The following is a 17,001-nucleotide window of genomic DNA, read 5'->3' as shown; positions in this document are numbered from 1 at the left end:
GAAGAATTAGGTATGAGTAATCAGTGGATGGATTTAGATTCAACGAACTTAGGGAGGGTTGAGAAATATCAGCGGATGAAGAAACAAGTATTCATTCAACTTGCTTGATTCAACTGCGTCCGATGAGCCCAAAGCAAAAATGTGTGTATAACAGGTGTTCAATTTATTAGTGACTAAATACGGTGGCTTCTAACTTAATAAAAGACCGATACTTGAGTTTAATGGGTTGGAATCAACAATCGCTTGAAAGCACTCATGACCAAAAGACGTGGACAGAAGTGCGTGTCGGCGCATTTCCTAGCCAGGATCTGTTGAAATATATCCCATCATTTTTATCAGTACATCGGCGATTTATAAATTTTTTTCATTCAGACGTGTACCCCATGGAAGGTCATTTTTAGCATAAACGCATACCGAAACTGAGATAACGGGTTTGAACCTCCCTATGGAGATTCCTACACTGCTGGCAACTCTCTCCAAACAGCGGTGGACTGCTACTCAGCTTCTCTGCATAGATTTTCTTCACCTACATGGCGAATTCTACACTGAATCCTCCAAACTCTTTGCATGCTGCTGATAATTCTACCCGGACGAGTCATTGTGCGGATAACCAAGAATGGGTATGTCATTGGTTCAGATGAGGTGGACAAACGTCTTCTAAAAAACCTGGACGAATTACGGTTGGCGCTAGCAAAGCAGTTGTTTTTTAGTTCAGACAAACTGGCACTCTCTGGCATGAAGAATATACACATGCTTTTTTAAGTACAAATGAAAACACTGAGGAAGCTGAGAAGGTTAAAGAAACGAAGCAAGTAAAGTGCAGCGACCAAGCAAGAACCAAAAAATATTTGTGATTGGTCGGACATAAGGAGCTAAGCTTTGGAGGAGAATGTCTCAATCGGACGGAAGAGTTTAAAAAAAGTACCTTACATTTTTCATGGAAGCGCAAGTTCCTGCCGCAGTGGTCATCAAAAACAAGATAAAAAAACTAAGAAAGAAATGTTGGCCAGCCGTTTATATAAGATCCCACCAGGATCGGCCTTTGTCATGTATACTGGATTGCTAAACTACCTTTTTACTCGTGAAGATATCCATCCCTTTTTCGATGATAGTATTAAGGAAATCATAGTGACTAACTTCTGCCGCAGTGGTCATCAAACACAAGATAGAAAAACCAAGAAAGAAATGTTAACCAACCGTTTATATAAGATCCCACCAGGATCGGCCTTTGTCATGTATACTGGATTGCTAAACTACCTTTTTACTCATGAAGATATTCATCCCTTTTTCGATGATAGTAGTAAGGAAATCATAGTGACTAACTTGGTTGAAACGATGTTGAGATTTAAAAAAATCATTAGAGCGCTTAAGGGGTAAAAAGCTTCGGATTAAGAACTGAATCTTTCTATCCCGATTTGCAGACGATTGGCATTGGAGAATGTGGTGTGAGATGGCCATTGAAAGTCAGGTGGGAACCGGTGCATTACACCGGGGCTGCAGAAGTTGATGGAAGTGGAGTCAGTTGAAAAGAATGGTGCGTATGTGTCAAAGATAAAACTGTGGCAACCGTCACAATCCTGATTTCCAATTGCGGAAGGTGAAATTTGTTATGAAAATTTGGTCACACGATGATCTACCTCATGACAGCTTCTGCTGTGTGTGATGAAAGAAAGAGCTAACTAGATTGTGAGCACTGCATTTGTATAAAATTTGGCACCGTTTTTGGATCCTTAGACTTATTTGTCGTTGTGACTCCCTGTGGAATAAAGCTGAGCACATTTAGTACTAATACGTCAAATGACAAGTGATGACGGACTTTGCCATTGTCACCCCGTGAGCTACGGAAGTCACAAGGGCGAGGCTTAGAATCTTAGTTATGCCTACCAATGTTGTCTGACCTCCTATTGCTCCCACCCGGGTAAAAATCTAGAATAGGAGTGGAATGATGAACAAGCTAGGACTTTTATTGCGTTCACACCAGCCGACTGATTGGGCGGGCTACCGAAAACGTAAGTGTTAAGTAGATTTTATGAACTACCTTATGTTCGTAGCCTATCTGAAAGAGTATCTACGAACAAATTCGGCGATGCAGACGGAATAATTATTCATCTGAACCAGTGCTGGCAAGTTGTACACACATACCCATCGGGCTTTGCAATCAGTGCAAGAAGCCTTGCAGAACAGCAAACAAATGAAACATTTCTGAAGGCCATAGCTTCTTTCTCTAATTACAAATATCTCATGGAGTTCCAGGATTCTTGTAACAACTTTCAGACAATAACAAGTGTGTAGATAAATTATTGTTGAATTTCACGGATCGATTAAAAGGCACTCTATTTTAAAAAGATAAAGGTCAGCTGTTTTCAGGTTGTTGTGATATTTTGTCTTTTCGTACGTTCAAGGTTTGTACCCTTGCTCGTTCAGTGCTAGAACGAATTGGGTTTTCCGCAAGCGTAGCGGTATGGTAAATTATATCCCAACACATATTCAGTAATGTTCACAAGCTTTCGTTTCCTTTCTGGCCCTGCAGCTTTTGGCGTTTATCTTGACAATAATTCTTCTTTGTTCCACGTCGAAGGATCACTCGTACACGAACTGCCAGCCAATAATTCATACTGATGCCTCTCAACATCCTATACTGTGCCGTACTTGGCTGAACTAAAGGGACATACTCGTTTTGGGTTTTGGGTGCAGACGTGATTGTGACAACATTTTCCAAAAACTTGGCATACATTGGTGATTTTTATTTTGCCCTTCTCTCTGTTAGTGCGAATGCCTCATGTTTTGACGCATATTTTGTCGCATGATTGGTGCATCCAGTAACTTGTGACTGCAGCGGGATTTTTTTTTGAAAACGGGATCATTATTTAAAATTTCTACTAAACTTGATAAGGTGTGTTTAGCCTGACGCAAAGCGGCGTGTAGAGACAGTGATTTAAAAACTTTCCTAGTTAAATATTATTCAGAGGAAAGCCAGTTATGGAAGCCTCACGCTTTGATCTCTCTTGGCTTCTGACAAGCACATTCAATAGAAGAATGAGATGACCACGTTTCACAAACACTAACCTTATGTAAGCTGACAAAGGCAAACACCCNTGTGACAACATTTTCCAAAAACTTGGCATACATTGGTGATTTTTATTTTGCCCTTCTCTCTGTTAGTGCGAATGCCTCATGTTTTGACGCATATTTTGTCGCATGATTGGTGCATCCAGTAACTTGTGACTGCAGCGGGATTTTTTTTTGAAAACGGGATCATTATTTAAAATTTCTACTAAACTTGATAAGGTGTGTTTAGCCTGACGCAAAGCGCCGTGTAGAGACAGTGATTTAAAAACTTTCCTAGTTAAATATTATTCAGAGGAAAGCCAGTTATGGAAGCCTCACGCTTTGATCTCTCTTGGTTTCTGACAAGCAAATAGAATAGAAGAATGAGGTACCCACGTTTCACAAACACTAACCTTATGCAAGCTGACAAAGGCAAACACCCATATCAATCAAATCTCTCCACCGTGCAGCCAGATATCAATGAGTTTACGAAATCTCCATCCAATATCCGGTTGCGATGCAAAGTCTCAAACCATTTGCTGTACGATTTCGCTCATGGGAGGAATTCCCAGACAAAAAAACCGTTCCTTGTCATGATAACAAGTTGCGCGTAAGCTGAGATTCGACGGTTGTCGCCGATAGATTTAACTGTCAACCACTTGCTGAGTCCGAATCCAAATGAGAAGTAACGGGCGCACATTCCTAGTAATTACGAAACTGCTATAAGGAGGATTTCCGTGTAAACCAGACTCCTTTTAGCTTATTCGTACCACGAAGAAGCATAAACATTTTGGCTGAATTTTACTGAAATGTCTGCAACATAGTAATTGACCATGAAACAACAGGGTACATCTATCGGCGAAAGTATCATGTAGTAAAAACTGAGTGGCACCTGCTCAGTACTAGTGGGCAGTGGATTGCGCTGAACTGTTAGATATAAACTTGTTCCGATGGTGTGAAGAAATCCCATCGCTACAAGCCCTTGACCGTCGCTCTCCGTTAGGTCAGCCGTTACCAGAAGTACACTGAGCTGCTCATCCGTAAACTGCCCTTCCAGCGCCTGTTGTAGGAAATTGCCCAAGACTTCAAGACCGACCTCAGATTTCAGAGCCCGGCTGTCTCTGCACTCCAGAAATTCAGGCCTACCTACTTAGTTGGTCTGTTTTAGGACACTAACTTGTGTGCTGTTTGTGCAAAGAGAGTCGCCATCATGGTCAAGGCCATCTAGCTTGCACGCCGCATCCGTGCATCTTCTCCAATCATCAAAGCAGAAGTAGCGGTATGCCTGCTGTAGCCTCACTGAATTGCGTCACACAGGAGCAGAGGGCTACCTGAGCAACCAATGCAAAACTGAATCGACAGCCATAAGGGTGCTGCACCTTTTTCGGTATGCAAGTGCGTCAATATACAATGAAGCAAAACCGTGACCACTATAGGAACATCTCAGAACGAAATACGTTGCAGATAATTTTAAGAAGTGCTAAAAACGTCGACCAGTTTTACGGGTACCCCAGAAAAGGTCCTTTACTTTTTTTCCAAGGGGCTCGTAAAAAGTGCGCTATTAAAAATTAACCCACTTATTTGTTCATTAATATGAAGAAAAAGTCCGCAAGCCTGAATTACTCGACTCATCTTAAAGGCTTTAGCTACAAGCTCAGGTATGTGTCCGCTAAGCAAATCGACTGCATTGATACACACCATGTTGAGCTGACGACAGATTGACGCTAGCTAAAAGCTGCGAACTTACAAAATGAAAAGTGAGCAATTAAACAGCGCTGAAACTACCTAATGAGACTCAACCACAGGCTTATATCAAATTGGCTCACTTTCGCGCATGCAACCAACTCTGCTTTTGAATAATCATTTGCATCCGCCTATTGCGCACAAACGAGTCCTTCGTGGAGATTCCAGAAAAGTTATGCGCAATAGTTCCTTTTGGTCAGCAGACTCATTGTTGTCAAAATTCTGTCTGTGGAACGTGCTAGGTCGAGCAGATCAATATATCCGTTTCAAACATACAAGGCGGATCATCTTGGTGTAGGCAGCTGAGTTGAGAAGGATATATCTATTTCTAAGTAACTTCTGTGTAACGCGTGGCGAATGTAGTTCACGGCAATCATTGGTAGGTAGATTATCTGCCCATCAACGACCCCATGCACAACCACCTTCATTTTCAAGTGTAAACTATCAAGCTCTGGAGCTTCGGACAGCAAATGTCATCAAACATGTCTTGGCTTACTAACGCAATTTAAGCAGAGGCCCAACATTGTCCGTAAACATCGGTTCACTCATGAAGACAACAGCTCACTGGACCGGATAAAAGTATCCTATTTCATATAGAATACCTTCAATTCCAGAAAAGTTATGCGCAATAGTTCCCTTTGGTCGGCAGACTCATTGATGTCAAAATTCTGTCTGTGGAATTTGCTAGGTCGAGCAGATCACTATATTCGTTTCAAAAATACAAGGCGGATCCAGCTGAGTTGAGAAGGATATATCTATTTCTAAGTAACCTCTATGTAACGCGTGACGAATGTAGTTCACGGCAATCATTGGTAGGTAGATTATCTGCCCATTAACGACCCCATGCACAACCACCTTCATTTTCAAGTGTAAACTATCAAGCTCTGGAGCTTCGGACAGCAAATGTCATCAAACATGTCTTGGCTTACTAACGCAATTTAAGCAGAGGCCCAACATTGTCCGTAAACATCGGTTCACTCATGAAGACAACAGCTCACTGGACCGGATAAAAGTATCCTATTTTATATAGAATACCTTCCTGAAATGTACTTAACGCGGCTAATCTTGAGTACTTCTTTCTGAGAAACGATGGCCTTCTCCAAAACAAGGGGAACTTTGAACAAAATTTGGGACAGACAATATTCGAGGGAGTACTAAAGCCAGAATAATGGTATTTCGAACAATAGAGAATTTTTTTCCTTACGGTCGTGAGTTTTGCGTCAGCGCTAAAGAGAAGACGACCTAAACGAAACCAAGCTGATGCACTTTTGCTTTTTGAATACTGCAAACCAAAACAAAATAAGCGCGTAGCTGCATTCCACTGATCAATTCCTCCTCAAATGTTTTTCGCAACGATACGATAATAACCCAGTTGTTTACTACGCTCAGCGTACGTTCAGCCTATGGAGGGGCCAGTCACCGGCGACAACACTTTTGGAGACACATTGGGTTCCGGAATTATTTGGCCAAATACCAAATATGCTTGCTGTCATGGTTACCACCCTTGAGTATCAACAAAATGCATCTCTGATGCCATAAAAGAGCGCGTCTTGTGCTTTGAGCTTCTGTGCACGGCTTACGCAACTTCCGATGTACGCGAGGTGATTTGTAAACGCAAGAATTTTGCTGGTGTTTCAGCAAAGCACAGGCGTAAGGGAAAGTTTAAAATAGAATTTGAACTTTAAAGGTGAAGGCACTAGCCGAAACAAAGGATCACTTCCGATATCCTATTAAAATGGCTGCGCGGACAAATAATAATCAGCCACGAAAAAGACTTCTGCGCATAGCTCAAATTCACTAGTCTCTGTCTAGAAGTAGTTCATGACTGCTTGCGGTGTCTCTCCACGGGAACATCAATACAAAACTGAACAAGCAATGAGAGAGAAGGCAACCCTGATGAAACCAACCAGATGTAAGAAAGCTTTTGGACACCCCAATCCGACCGGAATTATGGAACTAAAGGGCACAAAATTTTTCCACTAACTTTGCCGGCATCCACATCTTGCAAAGAATATTTCACGGTTATCGTTTTAGAACATTTATTGATCCTCACATTTTCCACTCAGTTAATGCTGAGATGGTGATGACGTAATAATGGGCGATTATCACCTACCACAATTAATCACAGTCATACTGCCTGGATCCACACTTACTGTCCTACCCTATAATGTATATTTTACACAAAGAGGAAAAGACTTCAAACTGTGGTACATGAAAATTAAAAAGATAAATTTTCGGAAACCGAACAATGACTTTTTATTTGGCAGCTGTTCCACAAAGTGTCGAGTTTGCTGTAATTCAAATGAAGCTTTATCCATAAAATTTAGTTTCAACTTTTTGAAAGGCCGCTGAAAATGTTTACAAGACATGCGAACCAAGCATGGTATGAGGCGGAATGGAAAGTTGTCAGATATTTAGTCCTGCACACAATTTTTCATATTCCTTCGCAGTGGAAGTTGACCACTGTAAATGACAGCGATAAAAGCTGTGAGAATAGACGAATAATATTGAGGAAGCGGTCTTGAAACCTGTGAGAGTACGAAATGGTTTTAGTCTTAGTGATGCCCTTTTAGCAGTGAAGTGTTAGTTGAGGGGCATAACCTTACTGGTGGCTGTGATCGCGGGAAACCGGAAGAAATTATAGTCGATTTCATTATAGGTTTTTATTGAGCATTGCAACCAAAATGTTACCTTGAATTCTCAAGAAAATCCTGCCTTTGTAGTCGACTACTTGACTACGTTCAGGAACATTTTTATCAGTTACCATCTGTTCGAAAATCAAGTGAAATAAAGCAGCGTCTGCGGTTGGTCACTAAAGTTTCACTTATTAGCACATGAACCTAACCTTGCTAAAGTGGGACGCAGCACTGACTACAAAGCTCTAAACTTGATACCAGTAAATTTACTTTGTGAAAGTGTCCAAGAGTGCTTCGCTGATATGAGCATTCCGACTTTGCAACATCTTAATGGACCTTTTCTACTTAAGCACAAGTACATTGCATTTCCGTTTGCCTTTTGTTCATGGGAGTCGTATACCTGGCACCAGACAGGGATAAAACTGATGTGTTTTGTCTAGATGTCTTCGGAGACAAGGCGTTGCGTTCTGGATTGACTCAGGTACACAGGTACACGTCTCGAATTACATCTCAAATTATTGCAGTGCGCTACTGCTTATGGTCAGTTCAGATACAAACATTTTTTACGGGGACAAAGTAAGTTAATAGTGCTTTCCCTGTCGCCGGATTGTGATAAATTTGATGAAGTTTTTGACTTCTGAATTTGTCCCATTTGTCTTAGTCAACTATCTTGACAACAAAAGAGTGAGGAAAAAGAACTACTTTGTTCCGGGGACAGGTGTATTGTATCAAAGGCGCAGGCTACAATTACAAGATATGATATTTGAACGGCACACAAAATCTTATATAGTGATACGGAATTCACTAAGCTAAACTTCTCGTTGCCCATTCATTAGACATTAAAGAATGTTGAGTTTCTGTTTGCACTCTTGTGAGGATCTCCTGCTTACTGTTCTCCAAATACATGTCCTACATTGGCATCCGACAAGCAGTCATTTTGGTGTAACCAAGCAAATATCTGGCTAGAGTTTGTGCTTGGTTTTCCTAAGGTCAAACTGATTCGTGTTACTTTGTACTCTGACTGTTCTAATCTCCGAATGTCGTCTTTGGTGGTCGGAAAACTCAGCGCCTATTCATCACTCTTTGTGTAACTTACTGATAAAATCCTGCACCAGTATAGAAACGCTTGAAAACATTTTTCCGCCTGTTCTGCCTAAGATAGTGGTTTCCGCAGAAGCATTTGTTGCAAACACTGACGTAAAATTGAGTAGTAGTTTCCGGGTTTTCCACCCATGTTGATAATGAAACACATTCAGCAACTCAGCGGCTGGTGTGGCTTGAAGTGAACAAGAGGGCGACCGATTCATATTTCAGTTGGTACGACATTCGATATATCGTGACACATGTATATTCGGAACGCCCTACTCATAAGGTTGATCAAAATTCTTTGATAGCCACAAACGGTTTTACCCACTATCAACGTTACAAACTGTTTAGTTTCCTCATGACACATATTTCGATATGCACCGTGAGTCTGTGAAATAAGCAGGAGAATATGATCGTTACTTGGTCAGCTTAGCAAAGTATATAACAAAGGTGGATTTAGGCGGGCGAAAATACTATTATAGGATGGCAAATGCTTTGTGTTTCTACCTAGTTCACTTCTCAACAAACGCTCCTTAACTGACACTAGTAAGGACGATGGCGTGGCCCCTTATTCACGTTCTGCTTGCAGGCTGAGAAGTTGAGGATATGCATATCAGGGGCTAATTATGCTCATTCATTTATGAAAACCTCATGCCAAATACATTATGCGCACAACATCCAAAACTAGATTCCAAGGGAGAAGCCAACAAGATATGCGGAGTAAAATGGTTAAAGTTTTCACACTCAAGAGCGTTTCGCGACTATTACCTTAGTAAGTATGTTAGTCGTTGAATAGCAAATAGAAATCAATGTCTCTTAGTGTGTTTGTTTTGAAGAAAATGCCTATTAATTCAAGTGGTGATGCAGTCAGCCAGAAGAACTGGATATATTATCTGATATTCGGCAAACACAGCGTTGCATGCAGTCAAATCATGCGGCTTCCGTAGGGTAATTTAATAAATTTTCTTCTGTGATATTACCTCTTTATTCCCCTAATGAGAGCAAATACACACAAAGGTTATTGAGATGCCAGTGATCGTGATAAAACTTTGATGAGATGCAGCCATAATGATTGTAAATTAATAGTGTATTAATGTGTATTAATGCTGATGTAGACGATCTAGTTCTCGTCCCGTTGTCCACATTTTTTCGGGCACTCACTCTCGGGCTTCAGAGTTTGCAACTGGGAGGGACATTTCAAAGTGACGGCGTAAGCGGTCTAAACCCTAAAAATGTGATCTAAATGTCTAAATGTTCAGTTTCGGGCACTCACTCTCGGGCTTCAGAGTTTGCAACTGGGAGGGACATTTCAAAGTGACGGCGTAAGCGGTCTAAACCCTAAAAATTTGATCTAAATGTCTAAATGTTTAGGTACTGACCTGGTTTTTTCAATCAAGCTTAAGGAAAGCACTTAAATTTCGCGTTCAAGCAATATGTTGAACTTTGTGTCGTCACCGTTACAGACAACATGCGATAAGCCATTCATTTTGAAGAGTTTACGTGAGAAGCGGTGTGTTCACAATTAACTGTTTATTTACATCGTTCACAAAAACATCACCTCACTACTGTGTTCAGCCTACTTAGATTCCAAGTGAAAAAATGCATTTTCAGGAGATATAAAACACATTTAATTAATCAGGTTTGGATATCGATTATCCTGACCGGACTAAGAACGCGCGAGCAAAAAAAAATAACTGAAAGAGAGCTGAGAATAAATTACAAGGTTTTACGAATGAAACACCGGAATCTTGGGTCTTCTTGTTTAGATTGGGAGGCTTATCAGTCGACGAAGTCTACTTGACTTCGTTTTAGCAGCGTAAGCAATAATGCCCGATGAATCTCCGGTTATTCTGTTTGATAGCTCTACAGCAGCTCGGTGAATGGGGAAGCGATATAGACGTTTCTACGAATGTCGAGATGTTCAAACCCACATTGAGTATTTTCAAACATGTTTTCAGACATTTCCATTCAAGGATGAGGAATAAACTTGTCACACGCAGAACTGGAACCGTAGGCTTCGACTTTCAGATTACGATGGGTCACTCCTGCTCTGTTGCACGAAAGTCATTTACTGACTTCAAACTAGCGCATTGAAGCTTCACTTCAGAGGTGACGTTTTAAAACGAATGGTTCAAAAGGGTGATTTTGTGCCGAATAAAGAAGATACAATATGTAAAACTTCATCTTCTTTATTGAAAGTACCTCTAGAACTATGGGGATTCACCAATCTGTTCAGCGCGGGGCTCACTCCGATCGAAAACCCGCTAACTTGAAGACATTCCGACCGTTTGTCCAATGAGAGAGATGCTTGTAAAAATCAAAGTCCAGTGGCTCTTCATAAAATCTACTAACGGGCACAGAATTGTCTCCAGACTCTGCTCTTACAAAACCAATGTGCACAATTCAGTCGGAGTATTCTCATTAGTTTTTAAAAAATGGAGGTAGTAGGTGTATTTACATTATCGCTAATTTTTTGTACGCTTTCATGTACAAAATCTGTGAACAAGCAGGTGTCTTCATTAGGTACATAAACACTTGAAACCTCAAGAGTTTCAAGAAGAAACTAAATAGAACCCAGTGTGTTTGCATTCACAACCAGTCATACTGCCCACGTCAAGCAAAATGCACAGCTATGGAAAACACTCCGAGATGGACAGTAGAGATGTGACAAGCGAGGGAGAGCATAATTAAGATGCAAGGAAAAGTTTTAGGAGATTTCGGTGCTGGGTCGTGAACAAGCCTCCCTGAGCAGAGGATGTGCCGGGGTGGATTTAGCACGACCAACGCACACCGTGAAACCCGGGACGTCTCGATACTCAGTAACTCGGTACTCGGCACCTCACACATGCCAACATATCACGGTATAAAACAAGGAACTAGACCCAATATACTACTCAATATACTCAATCCTACGCCACCGCAGTCCCAAGAAAAGTGTGTTATGGGTTAAACAACTCGTTTTTGGACGGCTAAAATGCAAGCGTTTAGCACAGGTGAAACCGACATTACTATTCAGGTCCTAAAGTCTTGGCTCCCGTAGATGCGCTGTCTTGTGATATCGTTTGATGCGCAGCGCACGTGGGGCATGAAACATTGTTTTAACTTGGTTATTCGTCAGTAAAAATGGCATTGAATTTGTGTATAAACAATCCTAAGAGGGTGAATGACTTTAATCTGTGAAGAAAAAAATTGAAGCCACTCGTAAACTTTGGTGATCATTTTAAACTTTTGCAAGCTCAATCCAGTTATTCCATAACGTTTACGAGGGATCGCAGCCCCTCTTCCCTCAGTCGAGGAACAAGTTGGAGAAAGACACACACAAATTATGAATAATAAATAATACGATAGTAATAAGTTCATTGTTGTATATAATAAACAGTCAGATAAAAACGCTTTGTATCAGGCGTGAAAATAGAGACGAATGATTTGAAACCATACCTAGTGATTATATAGCTTACTTCGAGAACGCCAAAAGTAAACTACTGCTTTAATTCATTACCCCTTCAGGGCCTTAATGCACTGCATTAAATGCCCGTCAACAAACGCAGTAAAGGTCTCCAGAAACACGTGGGACATTAGTTTTTCGGCCGCCTGACCGGATATTAGATGAATTGATTTTCCCATGAGTTTTTGGGTGGCCAAAAATGCTGAAAACCCACACGAGAAGCGGTGGGTGGATATGTATCAACGATACGGCAGTATATCCAACCTCCATGTGTCCTCTAACAAGTTTCTGAGGCCACCAGAAATCCACACTATGTGATCCGTACCATATTTTTACTTCTTGTTTTATCCGTTCGTCTGAGGTCATCACTTTAGGTTTTTATTCTTATGAGCCACGTGTATCAGCTTGCTTTTTCGAGGTTGTGGAAAACGTTAATTCAACAATATCATTCATGTCCTTCCTGAGGTTTCAAATAAATAACCCGGGTGATCACTACCATTACCTAACAGAATCGTTGAAATGAATGATTTGTGTGTTCATATACTCTTGTCCGCTGCCCCTCACAAACGACCAGCCGAGACTCACCCGGTTTCCATTGATGTTAACGCAAAGTGCACTTGTAACCCTCAGATTTCTGTGTAGTCACTACATTGTTTAACAACGTCACAGATATCTGCAAGTGTACCTAAAAATACTCAAATAAGGCTGCAGTCGGAGAACTTTCACTATAACTCGTTTCATTTTCTCCCTTGTAGTAGGGAGAGTGCGAGGGTTCAGAAACCTAGCAGTTTTTTTAGAATTGTCTACCATGCACCGTGAACTGAACTAAAGTCAACAAGAACGGAAGTACTGGCAACCTCTAAATCTGTCGTCAGTAGAATCTTAGAGTCTTAACCTTTTGCCAAAAAAGCAGTTCATGTAAGGCCATCCAGCCAAGGTAACCCTCGTGTGAGAAGGAATTTTCTGCAAGCAAATTAGAAAGCTCGGCGAATAGATCAACAGCTTTCTGATCAGCAACTTTTAAATGAACCCGAGGTAACAATATTTGGAGCAGTATTGGTTGGCGAATGCCTGTTTGATCTCAGATTATCCTACTCGTGTTTTTTAGAGAGAACGTTGAGGAAAAAATAATTACGGTTTGGTTTTTCTTATATTATAATTTAGTGTTACTGGTATAAATGAGATCCGGAAAATAAATATCCATAGCAGTCTTTCAAAAGCTAGGGTTCCTGTTTTGATCTGTCCGTGCACCAATAAAATATTTTAGGCTATACTTTTAATTTTCATGTTTTTCAAACTTCCATCAAGCTGCCTTGGATGTTGCGCGGCTTGATGTATGAATACTTCGTGTTTGGACTCCATTAAATCGAACGGAACCAGCTGAGATTATCCATAAAGTCGAGCTAATAAGTTTCCACCAGCCATTCTTTAATATCTGTCGAACAATGTGCATTTTTACCTAGCTCATACTCTTAAGCCCGAAGTGTGAATTGATGCACAAACGGTGGTCTCATGTATCCTTTGCGAATTCAGGCATAATAGGGAGGTGGTAGTTTTATACAGGGAATATTAGGCAAATGAATAATTGAGATGATTGATCACGCCATCTTATGAGAAGAGAGATCATGGAAGAAGGCTGGTAGTATGCACAATAAGGTTTTCCCCAAATCTGCTTCATTTATTGCCTATAATGTGGTCAGTGGGCAGCAGCAGAAGCGAAACTGCGAAACTGGTTCTCTGTGCATTCCATGAATCACAAAAACGTGATTTTACTAAATTAAAACGCATGATGCGAATATTCACATGTGCAGTGATATCTCCATAATGAGATGCGTCGTGTGGAATGCTCATTTACCTCGGATGTTCAGAATGATTGTGAAATGTTATATTCATGCTACGCTTTGTAGGAAATGTGAAGATTTTGAACTACAAATAGGGTGCAGTTGCTACGAAAATTCCCACTCTAACAAAAGCAAAACTTCGTCTTACCTACCATTTTGTCTTCTGCATCGCCAAAGCACTCCATGGCAAAACCTCTTTTCAATCTGCATGCAACTGAATTTTACGTGACAAATGTGCAGTTACTACTGAATCGGAACGATGGTTTTTTAAACTGGCCAGTGAATCTTGGCCCCTGCAGTTAGATGTTTATTACACTATCATGCCATAATTATTTACCGTATTATTCAAATCCACCAAACAAACATGCTGGACATAGTTTTCACCGTCTGAATTCATTTTTCGGAGAAGTTGCACAAAATGTACTAGCTTTTTCCATGGTCTGTCGTCTACCTGGAAGTAAAACCCCTTTAGTTTTGCGGTCGTTTGCAGGACGCGAATACTTGGACGCTGGAGATTGCTGAAACAACCATTGTCAAAAAATGGGACGCAGGTTTACGTAAACAGTCCTTTGGTGATTAACACGCTCGCGCCATTCTTGTGGTAAGGCTATTGGTGAGATCATTCCATTGATTCGATAATCTTCTAAGTATACACATTAGAAGATCGAGCGAAATACCCTAGGTGCATCGTGAAAAAAGTTACTTCTGTGTGCTATCCCCATGTTTAATCAAATATTGTCAACACTTTTGCATGGCACACTGCACATAGTATTGACTTACGGGGAAAATTACTCAAGTGTAAACAAGGAAGTATCCCATTTCTCGTCAGATGAATTCACAAAACCATCCTTCTATAGATCAAGTAACAAACTCGAAATTTACCCTTAGATATACGGTCACAGGTTTCATTAACGATTTGTTTGCATCAACTCTGTAGTCGCCTGATAGTTTGCAATTCAGCAAAATTTATGCCCTCTGCAATGCGTAATTAACCGTTTTTTTAAAAAAAACACCCTAATGATCAGGTCTTTTAGGAGAGCTTTATTGCTGTTATCCAACACCAGATAATGTGTCGTTTCATTTAAGGGGCATGTAAACACACCTCTCTTATTATCGCGCCTTAATTCTTGGTCTGAACCTACAGAACGTTTTCTGATTGGTGTTGGTCTGCCTTAAATATGATGACTGACTGGCAGAAAAGGTTGTCGGATTAGAACAGTGACGCGCAGTCGGACAAAGACTGACGATTTTGATAGCATTCAGGAAACCATTTAAGGTAAATAGCCTCTAATTCTACGTAGTAAAAAACCTCGACAACAAGACTCTTATGTACTACGGAATTTCCGGTGACCTGATGGTACACTTCAGTTCGTCCATCAATCAGTAAGACCGAACGATTTGAGTATACTTCTCTACAATTAAACGTTTTAAAGTTTCAAAGTATCTATTCAACATGCTCGTGGTGCAAACTTACAAAAGGTAAAGCAATTTCGTTTTCGGTAGGAAGATTCAAATTTGATCATTCCACGACTTAATTTAAAGATGTGCCAATGTCCAAACTTGCCACCATTCTTGGTTGCCCAGGTTATGAGTTTATTTTAGTATCTATCAGTTATGCGTACCTGATTAACGCATATGTTTCATTGGTAACGCATGACCATATGACCGTCAACAAAACACATCAGAATCTACGGCTTTCCGGACGCTACTCAGGCACAGTCACTTTGATCCATCCCGACAAGGGAGACGTAATTTATTTTGCTGTTGTAGAGATTTTCATGCGCATGAGGTAGACGCTGGAATGTTCTGAATCACGAACGTCAATGTCCAAAAAGCTCTCACACTTCTGTTACTTGTTGGTTAGTATTAGGACCACAATAGTGCAAATATTACTATTGCTGAAATTCAAAAGCCTATTTTATTAATGTGAACACTGTTTTAACAGCTTCAGGTATGTATAGTTCTGGTTGAGCTGTGTGAGCCTTCATTTTGTTATATATGCTCACCAGCACACAATTAAAATAATTAGTAAAACAGAACAGTGCCAGGTATGTCACCAGCGCTGCGCGGTGTAGCAATCTAAATAGTAAACTATAGTTGTGATAGAACCCTCGCCATTTATAAATCCTGGGGCCGATCAGGTCAATAGTTGTGTGGGTGCCAATTGTGTGGTCCAATTAATCGACACGTTCTTACGTACATTATCGTACGGGATATATGAAATCGGTCGATACAGCCAACTGAGATCACTAGCTCCAAGATGGGCTACCCAAGAAACAAAGTTTGCATTGACGGACGGTGCATAAAAACTGTGTATCAATGTGTGGAGGACTAACGGGTGTGTTTCATCGTTCTTCAAAAGCGTTTTTGATCTCATGGATTTTTACTGTCCATATTTAGGCTAAAATGGTTAATAAGCGGCCAAAACATTCGTTGAGTTGCGAGCATTAATTACATGGGCGAAACCAAACGATGACGCTTCTTTTCTTTAGAAAGATTGTCCTGAGACATCTTCCTTGTTCTTTTATTATCTGTCTAATTTCGCAGCAGATAAAATGATGAGTTGTCTCCTTTTTGTATGAACAAATTTTGAATACTAAGATCTGGAAATTCGGTCGGATAGAAATTTAATTCAATGGTTTTGCGCATTGTGTAAGCCAAACATGCATTAAAACAGTCACCGAAGGGCAAAAGTTTGTATGAAACTAAAGGTATTCCAGTAGAATATAGTTATATACATATATGTATATATATAGAAGTGAGTTGTAAAGTTTTAAAAAGAAAAGGTATCAATCTAATGGATAGCGTATGAAGTTTTATATAATAGTCAGTGGAGCGCATTGGGTAAATTGCGTAACTCCTCGGTCCATTCTGACTTGCTTCATGGGAACCGTCAAATATAAATTTCTCGTTAAGTTTGCATCTCTTCTGAAAGCACCGTTTTGGTAGACACATTTGAAACGTTAATTCCGTTCTATTCTCTTTTGAATTCTAGTAGCAAGGACTGACTAAATTTACATCCTCCGGCCTGCTTGGCAAACGTTCGTGCCGCAGATGGCGAATCTTAAAGCACATCTTTAGACGATTTATTACATAAAAATGTTATTGTCAAACTTGTGGGTAACATCTACAGAGGCGATTTTTATAAACTCCTCAAGATGATACTACCGAACTCTAGAAAAAATACCCGTTAATCTTTTTT

Source organism: Opisthorchis viverrini (assembly GCF_000715545.1).
Source record: "Opisthorchis viverrini unplaced genomic scaffold opera_v5_298, whole genome shotgun sequence".
NCBI classification, from domain to species: Eukaryota; Metazoa; Platyhelminthes; class Trematoda; order Opisthorchiida; family Opisthorchiidae; genus Opisthorchis; species Opisthorchis viverrini.
This window is presented reverse-complemented; position numbering follows the sequence as displayed.